The 12,299-nt window shown below is 38.6% G+C and overlaps 1 protein-coding gene across 10 annotated transcripts in view; it reads right to left on the minus strand.

Moving 5' to 3' along the window:
- Positions 1-959: 959 nt before the first annotated feature.
- The window catches only part of LOC310898849 (uncharacterized protein), a 283,775-nt gene continuing 272,435 nt past the window's right edge, over positions 960-12,299 (minus strand). For all 10 annotated transcript variants that reach the window (XR_014583776.1, XR_014583777.1, XR_014583778.1 and 7 more), the window contains one exon: positions 960-7,977. The gene's annotated coding sequence lies outside the window, so the exon portion shown is untranslated. The remainder of the gene's footprint in view (positions 7,978-12,299) is intronic.

Raw genomic sequence — 12,299 nt, forward strand, 5'->3', positions numbered from 1 at the left:
CTGGTCACGTTATCTGGTGTTTGTCATCTTTATGCTGAGGGATCCATACAAATAACAAATTACATAAATGTCTTCAGTACAAAGTCTGTTTCCCTGACAGAAAAAATATTATGTAGTTCTCTGGTGAGGAGGGACCCTAATTGGCTTTGAACTGCCTTTGTAAAAAGGATACAAACTTCTGAATGGTCTTTGAGATATTTTTTTTATATAGGTTAAAAAAAATATAGACTGAGAAACCTCCCTTTAAAAACCCATAGACTGAGAATAACTGATTGAGTAAGAACTAGCACATCACATACTGTATTTTGCAGGGACTTGGACATGTCTTGCAGCTTCTGTGGGTAAATATCTATAAAAGATCGATATTTAGAACAGAGCCCTAAGAGGCTGACAAGAAGGAGGAAAAGCTGAAGGGATAAATATATTGGCTAGAGAACAGGATCAGATAAGCATATTATGCCTGATTATTCTCTTAAAGAGAAACTGATGGTCTCTCAGTGGGAATGCACTGGTGGCTCGCTATTTCTCAAAAAAAAAAAAGGTATTTTTAACATTTAAAATATTTCTGCTGAAAAATTCCTGAATATTCCAAATGGGAATGTGTAGCTCTGAGATTTTTAGGTGAAATATTAGGTTTTAAAGAGCTTGCTAATTCCTGTGTTTTATTAGTCGTGATCAGTATTGGCCTAAAAACTGATGTAGACTGCAATATTTCTCGACGGCAATGCAAATAGTTCACTCACCAAAAGCCGCAACTGCTGCTAACTAAGCTATCCCTACATAAAACCTTTTAACAGTGATTTATTGTGTCCTCTTTGTACTTATAGTGTCGGTAGCGCTCTGTTAGAAAATTTACACATTGAACCAATTTGATAGAAGAACATAAACAGTCTCTTATGAGGAGTTTAATAATTTAATGGAAGTTCATTGTGCTTACATAAATTTCGTTCTTGAAATTATTTTGTGGTTTTTGTAAGTTAGCACGTGCTGTAATCTCAGAATTTTTGCAAAGTTTTGTGAAGAAAATGAAGATGGGAGGAGCAGCAGATGATGGGAGAAGCAAGAACTGAGAGGAACAGGTTTGGATTTCAGGTGGCCACGTGGATAGGTCTCCCTCACCCCCCGTGCTTTTGGCTCTGTTTTAAGAACAAAATGTGACATTATACTGGGTGTAAATGCTGAGGAGGCGAGTTAGTAAGCATTCCACTGCCATACTAATTTGACACCTGAACAAGTCTTTATATTAAATTTGCTTTGAGGTTGGTGGAAAACATTTTAACACTCAGCACACTTGATTTCTTCTTTTTTAAACTTGGAATAGCCTGGGAATCATTAAGTGCCAAATGCTTTCATCAAGCCCATAAACAAAAGGGGATTCTATAGTAAATCCATTTACTCTCCTGAGGTTTCAACAAAACACATTTTTCACTTATTCAAAGTGGACGAATAAATCTGTAGCTCTTTTTTAAAGAGACTCACTTCGGGTCCCTAGGAGGCAGACACAGTACTGGATTTAAAACAAAAGCTGTAACAAAGGCATCCTCACCAGGCTCAGTAAATTGTGTTGACATTTTATACATCTGTAATACGTCTGCATGTGAGGGCTATTCAGGCGCTACCCAACCTAGCAACACAGATAGCCGCCAATGAGGGGAAAAATATGTGCTATTGAGATGCTGCATTTTGATTAAATAAAGCGATGCTGAGTGAATCAGCTTCTTGACTGAAAGAAAAAGCTGTGCTCCGGCTCTTGAGAGAGAAAATTACTTCTAGAGCAATGGAAAGCTTAAACAAACAATCTGGTGTTTTACCTCTATTTAATCGCACTGTACTTTTCTTGAGAAGTCTTTCTCATCGCAGATCATCTTTATATGTAAACACACTGGTAATTAACCTTGCCTGACTTATTTAACAATGACACAGTCGCTGCTCGGTAGAGGCTCTTAGCTCAAACACGGGGCTGACATTACTGAATAAATAAAGCAAAGGGATGCTGGCTGGCTTTGGAGGTTGGCTTCTGCACCAGATAATAACTCTGGATCACAGCTGGTAGGGAATGTATCTGTATGCAGGCATCTGTTGTCTTCTGTCTTGGAAATATAGACTTTTATATGCATTTGGTGGCAGAGGTTTTTTACCAAGCATCAGGTGGCAGAAGCTAGTCAACCACTAGTTTATTTAGTGCAGAATACACGTGTATTTTCTGAAAGACCAGGGTGCAGCTTCTATCAGAACTCAGTTTTAACATTTTCAGTTGGTCAGGAAACTTATGGACCAGCACTGCACTTGGCAGGCTCCTGACAGGCGTCCCTCTCGCTGTGGTGAGGGGGAGCAGTCAAAATACTTGGCAGGCACCTGCAGCACCTGCTTCACTGACTCCGTATGGCTGTAGTCAGTCAAGCAGAGATGTGGGGCCGCGCTGCAGGCAGCTACAGCCAAGTACAGGAAAGTCTTCCACCAGGAAGCACTAAAAATTAAAATTATTATCTAAAGTATTTTGCTCGCAGAAAGGAGACTTTTTCTGATGAGAAACTGTTTTTTTCAGATCATTTAAAAGAGACACTTTGAATCTTTATATATAACTTCTAAAGAAATAGTAGGCATGAATGAATAAAATTAGCAATCAGAATTTCTGGTTTCCAGATGTGTGGGGCCAGTAGTAGTACTGCTAGGTTTGATGTGTTAATGCTGAAGGCTTTATGGCCCTTCCCCCCTAAAAGTGGTAAACAACAGCAAGGAACTTGTTAAGAAAAGCTGACAACGTTGATTCTCGGAGTTCAAAATCAAACTTACAGAGGTTTTGAAAATGTCATAGGAATCATTGTATTTATTTGTAAGGAATATCTGGAGCTGGCAACATTGTAAGAGATTTGATTTCTTTAAAATGCATTACACTAGGTTCATATACAGTTGTTGGCTGAACTCAGAGGACAGGGACAGGATCCTTTTTAATGGGGATTGCTTCATTGAAATTCATAGTAATTTGGCTTCACAGAAAATGTTGTAGACAGTTGGTAAAACTACATTATTCACTTGATGCCTCTTGTTTCTTTGGACTGTCGGAGAGCTTGTTTAGACTTCATGGTCAGACAGAATCTGACAAAGCAGCCCAGTGCAGCGACTTTGAGAACAGACGCTTCACCTCAGGTAAGTTCTTGCCCAGAAATTATTGACGTGGCTTCCTCACACAAGTCACAGGCACAGCACATGAGGAACAGGCCTTCAATAAGAAACCTTGGGTCCACAACCACAAACTGAGGTGGTTAGATGAGAACGGAAATGAGAAAGAGCAGAAACATGAATTGCTTGTGTCAGCACTAAACTGGAGGAGGAAAAAAATAAAAAGGTAGCTTCCATGCTTGTCTTCAAATTAAAAATAAATTTCTTCATATTAGTAGTAATGAATTATAAAGTGAATAATTCTCACTTAAGCAACAAACATGTTTTGGTGTTGACAGTCTTTGGGGTGTGAAAAGAAAAAGCATGACTTAATTCCAGCAGTGATAAATAACATATGGAATATGAGTTTTCTAGTGATGTTTACAGAGTACTTTCATGTATGTATTTGGTTAAGAACTGTTCTAAGGGAAGTAGGTTTTCCCTCATCTTCCTGTTTCTTCTCCTACAGAAACTACCTATCATATAGATAAGCAGTGCTAAGAATGTTCCCAGTATTACTTCGATTATTGTAGATAAGCTTCTAGAAGAGGTTAGGTTTTTGTGCTCACCTCCCTGTACAAAACAAAACTAATGCTTTTCTCCTTGAAAGAATAGTCCTGCACCTGTGAAAGGTTAAGATAGCAGGCACTTCCCAATTCCCATGACTTTCTTTACCCCTGTCTAAGGAAGTTCAACATTCATCCCTTCTGAAAATCAGTCCAAGTTGTATATGTATTTCTGCTGTGCTGTCTTGAAAAAGTCTTGCGATGTGAATTGAATCTTTTGTCTCTTCTTTCCAGTAACTAAATGAAAAATGCAATTACTTCTGGCTTTTAGGCTACTCAGGGGATGTCTTGACTTGAAGTCATGAACCTTGGCTTGCTTGCATGCAAAGCACAACTGGGGCCGAGCTGTGAAACGTGGGCTGTGTCATGGAAAGTAGGCAAGGCCAGGTGGTTTGGAGCATCCAGAGGAGACCACGTGGTGTCCTATTTAGACTGATATGGCTTTGTTCTGAATATAGTAGATGACTGGTTAAAAGTCTGTTTGAAAATAAAGAGAAAATCTATAGCAAAATGTAAGACCAGTGTTGTGACTGACAGTTTTATTCATAAGATGATATGAGAGCAATCTTCGAATTTAGTAATAGACTGCTAGGGCTGCTGCTCCCTGTGGACAAGGAAGACACATAAATCTTAAAAAAAAGAAATTCTTAACATTCTTGTGACTAAGTTCAAAACAGCATTTTATATTCAGGCCTGTTTGGGTTTTTACTGATGAAACAGGAGTTGCATACATTATCACTTGTATACATAAAGTAGTTCTCGGTCTTAAATATATTACTGGCATCAGTCTCCCACAATAACTTTATCAATATGTCTCACTAATGGCAATCAGATCAGCTGTGTGCAGCAATAAATAAAATATTTAATAACCACCCACAGAAATAGATACGGTAAGCGCTATCAATATGATAAATGTGGGCACCATCCATCTTTGTAAAGAAGCGCTTCCTGTAAGTGCAATGTGAAATATACTTATGAAAGCTAGTGGTAATACAAATAATGGCAATCAGTTCTAATATTCAGACAGATTCAGAATAATTTTGGATTCACTTGCAACAACAGATTTGCATCAGATTTTTAGATAGTTTAAATATTATAATTTTATAAGGGAAATATCCATATAACAACACCATAACTCAGTTGCTGCAAACTTCTACCACAGATGATGAATAATTTCTGAGAAGAAACTACGTTCTTTATCACTGCTTCTTCCTCAATGGATAATTCAAAAAACTTCTACAGTCAAAGGGCATTTTTAAAGAGATATTTTAGCAAAGATTTAGCTAATAATTATCAAGGTTGTGTAGCAGTGTTTTTTCAAAGACAACTGTCTATAGAGGCAAAAATAAATAATGATCCAACATGGTAGGTAAAATATTCTATTTCTACGGATTCATATCCAGTTTGATAGCACACCTGTCATGCTAAACCTATACAATAAGGCATATAGGTAGTCAAACCTATGCTAATCCAGTTTTATATAAAGCCTAGCATTATAGTTACCTCTTTTAAGCTCCGATTTCTTAGTTTAACTGAGAAGTGCTGTTTCTTACCTCTTCTGGCACAGTATTTGTTTATTTTTTCTAATGCTGTGTTCATTTTAGAGGAGCAAGGATTGCCTTCAGCTGTGTAACTATGAGATCTGTTAAACATAGCTTCATTGCAAAAGTTTTGCAAAGCTGAAAATCATGGGTCTCAGGGACTGCTTATTGTGATCAGTGCTTGCACAGCCGGGAAGGAGAGATTTCTTGTTTAATCTACACACATTCATTATAAATGGCCTGAACAGATAATCAAGAGAAGTCAATGTTTCGGTTCAAGAATAGGGGAGTTTAAAAAATACTGGTAGGAATATAATGAATTCTTTCTCCTACAACTTTGATAGCTTCCTTTCAGCTATGAAGGGTGCTATGAGCTATCCCTTCCTTTCACAGAGTAAGTGGACGATTAAACTCTATCTGAACAATTCAGATGCGCAGCATGGATTCCTGCATAGACTGCTCAGAGCAATTTCAAATCAGAATGAAAGACATTAATTTCTTTTGCTCACTGTAACTTTGCAACAGTAGAGTGTGAATATCACAGCAGAAATCAGCTGGGTGTTGCACACCCTAAGCAGTTTCATGGGGTGAACAGAAGTGTGATACCTTAACTTGCTCAGCTTTTCTTGTGTTGAACTGCATTATTGTAAACTAAACTGCTTCATCAGTAACTTTATATATATATATATAATTTATTTATAAAAGGATTACAATCACAAACAAATGATATTATTTTGAAATGCTTCACAAATAAAGGAGAGTGCACAGTGTTTAAAAACAGAGCAGAGGAAGATCTGCATGCCATGGTCACCCCAGTACCCCTAAAAGGTAGAGGTTTCGAACGTCCTGGTGGTAGCACCTCTGCAGGGTTAGCTCGGTGCAGGAGGACAATTCTTGCTCAACCAGAGCTGTGCAGCGGGACTCAGAGCTGTGTGTGCGACCACTCTGTCTGTGTTAGAGTGGCTGAGGGCTTTAGAGCTTATTGCTAGGTCAAGTAAACACTGAGTAATCATCAGAAGTAGCTCATGGAAGGAGGAAAAGATGGCAACTTCATTTCCAAGTAGGAGGACAGTAGTTTATGATGTAGTAAGGTATGACTTACACCTTACTAAATAAGGCCTTTGATATTTGAACCCACCGTCCTGCTTCAGTACTTCCTGCCTTCAGGTTTCTCATTGTTTCAGTTTGTTTCTCTTGGGAGGACTGCACCTTTGGATAATGGCGCCACTTGTAATTTAAAACAAAGAAAACCCTTTATATGAGCCTCAAGTTAAAGTTTCTACCCAAAGTGTTAGTGTATGCAGCTGCTGCGATCGTTACTATTTTTTTCCCTTGCTGTCATGGTTTAAGGTGAGACAGTCTTCCATCCGCTTCAGCTAATTATTATTCAGCTAATAATTGATTAGATGAATAGTCCATTACTTAAGGAAATATATCTGAATTGGGACTCTGTAGACTTTTGGCCTTGTATATATAATCCCATTGCCCAAATAATGGTGGCTGGGTAATGTGTTTCTTTGTGGGCTGTTTGAGCAGAGTTCCTGGGACCTGAGCTCTGATTTGTTTAAAAACCTTTGAGCATAATTGCAACTTTAGGTTCATAGTTCCACATAAGCTTACTGAAAGAAAACATCAAAAGGATCCAGAGCAGAAAGTGGTGTTGTGGTCAAAGCGTCGTGCTGGGAGTCGGGAGTCTTGGCTGCATGGAACTTGTTGGTTCCTTCTTTTGTAAAATGCAGGTGAGAATAGTGCTGCGTCAAAAGGTTTGGGGGCAAATATTTGAAATAATGGTAAGGAAAAGGTCTCTATAGTAAATAGCTGAAGGTGGAAGGGAATGCATCTAAAGTTCTGATGAGTAGTTTAATAACGCATTTGTCCATTTTTGTCATGTACTTTTACTTTGCCTGTTGCTGTGGTACGGTTTTTGGTTTTTGTTTTATAAGTAGTAGTGATCCTAATTTGAGTTTTGTATTAGCTGTATATATTGTATTAGCTGTATATTTCATATATAAGAAAAAGACAACTATTTTGTATCCCTAGTCAATGCTGTTAATGAGTTTGCAAGAAAAATGCAAATCATAAATGGTCTTAAGCAATCGGAAGTCACTGCTACACTATCTAGAACGTGACAGCAATTGGGACAGGAGAATTTCAGATTATCTGGAAAACAAAGACACAAGCACCTCCCAAACAAGCAATGGTCTATTCTAGGTCAGATCTTCCTGTTTGGGGTGTTTCATTCAAGTGGGAGAATGTTGTAATATGTATGTATGAGAATGTAGTGTAATTAATATAGCAGGTAAGTGTAACTGTTAGTGGTTAGTAGCTCATATTCTTCTGACATGTCAAAGCAGAATATTCTAGACTATCAAAATAATTATTTTAAAATTAGAGGAGAAAGTGTACTGCAATTCCAGTGTAAATCCAAAGATTCCAGATGTAAATTGGCAAAACAAGGTAGCTTTGAGAGAGAGTCATTAAAACCAAGCAAAACTGAAGACCAGAGAGGAGGAGCGAGCTTTCTGGGATGGCTCAGGCACTTGTTGACACTCCAAAGCTGCAGACACACTGCAATCAGGAAACTAACATTAGCGTAGACAGGATGCATGAGTCAAGGATATTGAACTGAGATGAAAAACATGGGATTCGGGCATCTGCTGCTCGCCAATTGCTGGGCACTATTTGTGGTTCGTGCTGCTGATCAGAGCATACTGGAAAAGAAACAAAAATAGCTTAAACTGGGTTAACAGCTAACGTCTATCATGTGACTTACTGAAAGAGAGAATTGTTTAGTGGTAAGGACATGACTGGAAGGGGCAGTAAGGGAAACTCTCATAGCAGTGTGTTGCCCTTTTTGTCCACCAGCCCCCATTGCTGGATCTGCTCATCTCAGCTGGTGAGGTTTACCAGCCTGAAATACTGAGTGTGGCCTGACAAGCAAAGTGAGGCCCAGGAGCTGCGGCCTACATTTTGTTATTTTCTTTCAAAATGGGTTTTCTTCCAAATTACCACCCAGGCCCTGTAGGTATTCAAAACAGACATCATGACACGAACCGTTTATATGGTTTCATTTGGGCTGGATTAAAACCAAAAGATCCAAGTAACCTTGCTCAGGTCTAATAACAGCAATTCCTCTTTCTGAACATGTTTTGCTTTAGTAACAACACTTGCAGGTGTTTAGGTGGATGGATGTATTCAAACAGTTCAGCAGGACGGAGCAGGAACTTTGCATTTAACATGTGCCAGCTATACTGAGTTTGCTGTGAGCTTTAGATATATTGGTAACAAAAGACAACTATTTAGACATGAATCTGCTCTGAGTACTCAGTCTGGATAAACACACAGTATGTCTTGTTCTTGCTGAGCCCCAAAACTTTGTCTGAAATGTAATTCCTACTCTGAGATATGCATATGAATAGACTTTTGACATAATTTGACAGCATGTATTTAAATACCTTTTTCATCATATTTCTGGTATCTGTCAGACAAGAAATCTGACTCTTCTTTTGTAACATTGTTTCTACAACAAGCATAAATTCGTTGAATTTTTACTTCTGACCTGTGTAAGCTGTTTTGGCATCTCTGGCATTTTCTAGGAGCAAGTTGTTCTCAACCTCTACAGAGCTTGTTTATTTCTGTGACATTTTTAACCCGCTTGGATATGTTAGATAATTTTAGACAATGATAAGCTGATGCTCTGAATATGCTGATGCTTGTCTGTTGTTATTGAAAAGATCTATGCAGCGCTGAAAAAGTTTTTTCTTGTGATTGAAATTCCTTCTCTACAGAGAGGACAGATTTCAAAGTTTCCAAAATAGCTTGGAAAAACAGTGAAGAAAAACTACAGAGTAAAACTGTCAGTTATTTTAAGACCTACTGTAGGCATCTGTCTGAAAACAGTCCTTGTGTTTGCTGTCCAGAAATGCTCAGTTCTCTGGTTTGTATTTTCTAAAACCTAAACCTATTTATAGTTTGGACTCTGAGCTGTAGCATTCTTGCCTGCTTTACCTTTTTCTCCTGTACCATAGAGTAAGTAGAAGCACTATTTGCATTTATTTGGCCAACAAAGCTCAAATCTGAGGGGTGGGACTGGTTGGCTGCGCGTACATGGAGACGATTTGAATCCATTTATATATGTTGTCTCAAGTTTATAGGCTCTTGGTGTCCTAAAGCACTTTTGGCCCAGTGTTTACACAAAAAGGCTTATCTGACCTTTGTGTTTACATAGCATAATGGATTTGCCTTTCAAACACTGATCAGCAATGGAGGTTATCTTTGATCTCCCTAATTTTATCATGGTTTTTATCCTGTGAATGAATTTGCCAGCTTTATTGATAAATTTCTGACTGGGAATGTCCCACTAACACATTCTGGGGATTGTGTTAACTGTCCATGTCATTAGGCCAAGCAAAACCTCACAAACTGTTTAAGAGAATTGCTGAACTTCTAACAGAAACACAATTGTTATGTTTACTTTATCTCAAAAGCAAAAGCTAATAGAGTATGTTTGTTGCTTACTGGATGTCTCAAATCCAAGTATTGTCTTTGCCTTATAAGGTAGATTTTGCTCAATAACTCCCTGACACTTTATTTAACTAGGTTGGTGCAGCCAAAGCATTTTTGCCAAATGACAATTAGGACATCTACTGTCCAGAATATTTATTGTAATGCAGCTCAGTTATGTGAAAAACAACTTTTAAATGATGTAACTGTGACTGTTTTATAGTGCTGTTTTACGTTTGGTAGTAGCAGTATTTCTTTGAATATTTCTAAGGTTTCCTTTTCATTCTCCTAAAGGTTTTTTTTTTTTGTATTTTTCAAAGCACCCAAACATCCAACCCTTCAAGTGAATAAACACAGAAAACACATAGAAGATTATTCCCTATGGTTCTCTCAATAATGTGGTAATTTGTGAGATGCTTTCAAAAGGTTTTCTTGTACGATTTTGAGATACAGACATTTGTTGCAATATGTTGTAATTACTTAGATAAATCTTAAAATATATTTCAGGAGGGCCCAGTCTTTGGCTGTGTCACGATGGTGTCTGGTGCGTGTGAGATGTGAAGGCAGAAGCAATATATTCAGCTAGCTCTTCAGCCTTCCAGTCGCTGAGACAAGCTGTTACGCTATCTGCAGCGGTTTAATGGGCTGTGTACGCCAGCTGACAATCAGCAGGCGGTAGCATTGGCTCGGTGTACTTTTTTTTTTTATTCTGAACATTTTTCCACCTCCTTTTTTTTTAAGGAATCCTGTCTAGGGACTGAACTGAAATCCAATGTTCTCTTAAATCCACATCTGATGTTGGGTCACACTGACTTTTGTTTTAGAAGGTGAAAACAGGAGAAGATTTGGCAGGAGGATGAGATTCAGGACTCCCAGCTCTTGCAGAGAGTCAACTGTTGGAATGCAAATCACAGAGCAAATGGTTATAGGCAGTAGCCACCCTTGTGGCTTCATCTAGTCCAGGGCTAAAAATAGGAACTATTTCTGCTTCATGGTATTTCTGCATAGGCTGTGACCCCTTGGCTGACAAGTCCGGCGCATCTCCAGGGTTTGATGCTTGTTTGACGTTAACGGTCAGAACCCTGCGGTTTTCTATAGGACTAGGGATAAGATCTCTTCTAGGAGGTGCTCTCCGATCAGGTGGCAGCGAGCACAGATTAAAGCATGGAGACAAATGTCAGTGGCATCCTCAGGGCAGAGCCACCTGCAGGTGGTGCTGGGCTCTGTCCTTGGTGGGGCCACCACCAGGCTCAAATCTGCAGCCTGAATGCGTGGTTGGTAGGGCTATGAGAGAAGTCACTTGTCAAATGTGTTTCCTCTTCTATTATTACTTTCTTTTGGCTCTTGGCCTTCATAGGGTACTTGTACAAATTGTTCTGTTATATCCATGTTCGGCTGTATTTCACAAGTTACTTCTGAACTGATAGAGCTCTAAAATTTCTTAGAATAATGAATTGGTTGGGATTTTTTTTAACGTTTTCATGGTCTTAGGTTTTGTTTTGTTAGTGGTTTTTGCTCTGTTGGTTGGTTGTTTATTTTGTTGTTGTTTGCTGCTAGTGCTGTTATTACCACTACTTAGTCTACTATTAAACTCAAAATGATTAAGGCTTATATATTTACTAAACATCATCTAAAAAGAAAAATAAGTTTAAATGAGACATTTCAGTGGATCTGTTCAGGTGTTTAGAGAGACAGCTCTGTATCAGCTATTTTGGCTGATCAGTAATATTTGTTTCACTTAGTGTTACGGGGCCTGAGTTCTGTCCCAGCCTCCAACGTAGAAATGCAACTCTGTGTTTGCTGTTTTCTTGCTGTGAAAAGTTTCAAGCTAGTGGTTCGGGCAGATGGGCTAGGCAAAACACAAGAGTGAGCAAGCACTTATAAAGGCAAGAAATAGGAACTAGATATCTGCACTCCAAAAATGCTACCGTGTCGATTAAAATGAAAATACAAAACCTGAGCCTTTCATCTGATCTGAAGCATGAATACGAGTTCATTTTGAGTTTACAAAGCTGAGAACACTGGCATCCTTCAGACTTCTTTGGAAAAGCAGCCAATTCAAACTTCCTGAGAGTGAAGTTTGTGGGAAGCGGTTTAACGTATTAGAAAAGTGTTTTGAACTCCAAACAGAATAAGGTATTATGCTCAAAGATGATCCTTACGCTTAGAGAAGGAAACTACAAATTGTGAAACATTTGGGGTATGGCTTGATGTGTGCAGCTCTTCAAAATATTCTCATCACTCGGAACGTCTCATTAAAAGAATATATTTTTCCGTGTGCAAATAAAGAAATGGGAAAGAGCTTTCAGGCATTGTAATCAAACATCCATCCTTACAGACCCTTTGGAACAAACTGAACTTTAAAGATTGACTTGACCACACTAAATTTAAAAAGAAAAGTGTGTGGGGGGGAACCACCCAAACGCGTACAACTATCTCCTTGGAGCCTTACATGAAATGGCATAAAGGCCTACTGTATAACACGCGCTCTACAGGGACACACGAGGTATGCAGAGCCAAAGAGCAGGGT

This window comes from Anser anser (genome assembly GCF_964211835.1).
Source record: "Anser anser genome assembly, chromosome: 4".
Classification (NCBI taxonomy): domain Eukaryota; kingdom Metazoa; phylum Chordata; class Aves; order Anseriformes; family Anatidae; genus Anser; species Anser anser.